Source organism: Coturnix japonica, unplaced genomic scaffold (assembly GCF_054131305.1).
Source record: "Coturnix japonica strain WE unplaced genomic scaffold, WE-NBRP24 Scf078, whole genome shotgun sequence".
NCBI classification, from domain to species: domain Eukaryota; kingdom Metazoa; phylum Chordata; class Aves; order Galliformes; family Phasianidae; genus Coturnix; species Coturnix japonica.
Genome location: NW_028188981.1, coordinates 502736 through 506099, shown reverse-complemented (window position 1 = coordinate 506099; position 3364 = coordinate 502736).

Sequence of the window (3364 nt, the reverse complement as noted above, 5' to 3'; positions counted from 1 at the left end):
TTCTACTTTGTTGTGGTCTTTCTAGTCCCTCCTTCATCCCACTGGGAGGGGGAGAGAAAGTAAAGAGAAAGGGAAGGGAAAGTGGGTGAAAGGGTGGGTGGGGGTGGGAAGAAAGGAACAGGAAGGGAAGGGATTGCCTCTGATTTGTTAAGGACTGAACTGAAAGTTCAAGCCAGAAAGAAACAATCTATTCTAACATGTGTGTTGATCAAGTCATGTCTAAGCAACCTTCTCAGTCACCTCTCAGTTCAGACAATGCAAAGCCCACTTGTTTTTATCCCAGTGAACACTGCAATGCTCAGATACAAACAACTCCATTTGGATATTGTTTCCAATACTGAGCAGAAAACATACATTCCTGGAAAGGAACAAACGAACAACCTCTGTATTTATTAACTTCAAATCTTCAAGACAATAAATAGGTAAAAAACTCAGAAGTGTCAACGTACTCTGCAGCTCTGTGAATGCAAACAGGTTGTTGTGCTGAGATCCTGAGCTCCACGATCACTCCATTATTATTCATCTACATATTTATGCTTTCACTCATTCTAAACCTCATTCTTTGAGGGTTTTTTTTTTTCCCCACCGTGAATTTTAGAACTATCCGGTTTCAGACTGTAGCATTTAAAGAGTCGGCAGACATGGGAAAAAGAACAGGGATTTGTGGCGTTGCTGAGATCCTACACTTCCCGAAGTTCTTCATGGAGGGCACATGGAGGCCCAATGATACAGCTGTCTGCTGTGCTGAGGTTGGCAGAGATGGAATCTGGGAGGTCTGACACAACCAAGACATTCCAGACAATCACAATTACCAGTTTGTCCCCAAATTGTCCTCAAATGGCCCCAGCTGTCCCCAGATAGATCCAAAATGTCCTCTAATGTCCCCAAAATGACCAATATTGACTCCAAATTGCCCCAAACGGATCCCAAATGTCCTCTAATATGTAATTGTCCCAAATTACCCCCAAATTGTCCCCCAAATGTCCCAAAATTAACCCAAAATTGACCCAAAATGTCCTCTATGTCCCAAAATTGTCCCAAATTACCTCAATTGTCCCCAAATGTCCACAAATGTTCACAATTTGTCCCAAAATGTCCCCAAATTTACCCAAACTCTCTCCCAATTGACCATAAATGTCCTCTAATGTCCCTAAATTGTCCAAAATTACCCCCCAAATCGTCAACAAATTGACCCCAAATGTAGCCAAATCAACCCAAATTGTCCCAGAATTGACCCCAAATGTCTTCTGGTGTACCAAAATATTCCCAAATCACCCCAAAATTGTCCCTAATTGACCAAAAATGTCCCCAAATTGACCCCAAATTTCCTCTAATGTCCTCAAATTGTCCCAGATTATCCCAGTGTGACACAAATTATCCCCAAGCTGTCCCAAATTACCACCAGAATGTTCCCATATTGAAAAAATATATCCTCTAGTGTCTCCAAAATTGTCCTTAATTGACCCCAGATGTCTTCTAATGTCCCTAGAATGTCCCAGGTTACCCCCAATTCTCCCCAAATTAACCCAAAATTGTCTCCAAATTGACCCAAAATGTTCTCAAATTGTCCCAAATTCTCCCCAAATTTACCCCAGATTACCCAAAAACTGTCCCCAAGTTGACCCCAAATGCCCCCAAATTACCCCCAAAATGTCCCCAAATCTACCCAAATTGAACTCTAGGACAAAAATCACACCCACTAATTAGAAAAGGAAACCAATTATGGAGCACTCGCATCTGTGTGAATCGGCAGGGTGCACTCACCTGACAGCTGCAAAGCAGATTGCAGTGGAACACTGGAAAACCTTTGTAGCCCATGGTGTCACTGCAGCCATCCCAAGGAATGGGGAATTCCATCCTGGATTTTCCATGGAGTGTATCAATTTGAGTATTTTCTACAATAATCCATTCTCCCCAGCTGTCTTTCAATGCAGCTGAGGGTGCCGGGATCACATTCAGACTTGCACTTTCCCCCACAGAAATCCCATAATGGTTCCCAGTTCCCCAATGAGGCTATCAGAACGTTAGAGATGTGAAGAAAAACCAGTTATCTAAATATCTCTACCAAATTAATCCATCAATAATCAGCAATGTGCCCAGGTGAGAGAGCAAAGTGCTCCTAAAAACCTCACATAATGCCTTGAAACGGTGTTTAATTAACTGCAAGACAATTAAGGTGGGGAAGGAGCACTGAGACCTTTGAGCCCAAACTTCAGCCCATCACCTCCTTTAATTAATCACAGAATAATTAAGGTCATTAGGTGACTCCGCGTGCTGTATTTATGCAGTTGGGATCTGCTCTGAATGTCCCACTGACTCCCAACTCTGTCTTTGTCTTTAAGCAGATTAATTGTATTAAATGCATCTCTGAGTTGACTCCTGGAATTGATTACCCCACAGAAACCCAGAGAGACCCACAGACAACACATCATGCCCCATAGTGTTGGAGTTGGGGCAGTATGTTTGGGCTGCGGTTGGACTTTAATGAGGGTCCTTACAGAACACAGAACCATGGAATGGTTTGGTTGGAAGGGTCCTTACAGATCACAGACCACAGAATGGTTGGGTTGGAAGGGTCCTTGAAGATCATAGAGCCTTGGAACAGTTGGATTGGGTTGGGTTGGGTTGGGTTGGGTTGGGTTGGTAGTTGTCTTGACAGGTCACAGAATCATAGAATCATAGAATGGTGTGGGTTGAAAAGGACCTCAAAGTGATCCATCCACAGTGTTGTCCTGCACTGGGAGAGCAGCACAGCCTGAGGCACTTCCGTTCCTCACTGAACTCACTTTATTTCTGAAGCCCACTCCATGCAGACATACATCATCTGCTTCAATAGATAGCTCCCTTTCAGGACCTTTTTTGGCAGTCCATCTCCCCGCTCTGAAGCCTCTCTTCCTCTCCCACACACTCATGCATTCAGCAGTGCTGTGCATGGAGCTGATGACTGCTGAGCTCTGGCTCAGTCACTGCCACATCTCCCTCCATGTGTGGGTCAGACCACAGCCGGCACTACCCCACTGATAGGGGCGGATCACTGCATGGCAGAGGATGGAGATTTCCTCCCATTGTGCTCTCCTGGGATTCTTTATCTTTTTAAGGGACCGCTAAGACATGTAGCGTTTGTTTGTCTCGAACAGCAGCAGTTTATAATTATGTCACGCAGTTGTGCTGACAACTCTGATTCCTGTGGGTGTTACTAAAAGTCATCAGCTGTTTGTCTGTTTGCAATTGTTCATTAATAGTTATTAATTTTTTATTTTGCCTTACATGATTCTTGTCCAGGCATCACATTCATGGGTAAAGAAAAGTTGGTTAGAAAATGAAAGAAAATCAAAGCCCCTTTGTATTGCAGTTGAGTCTCCCA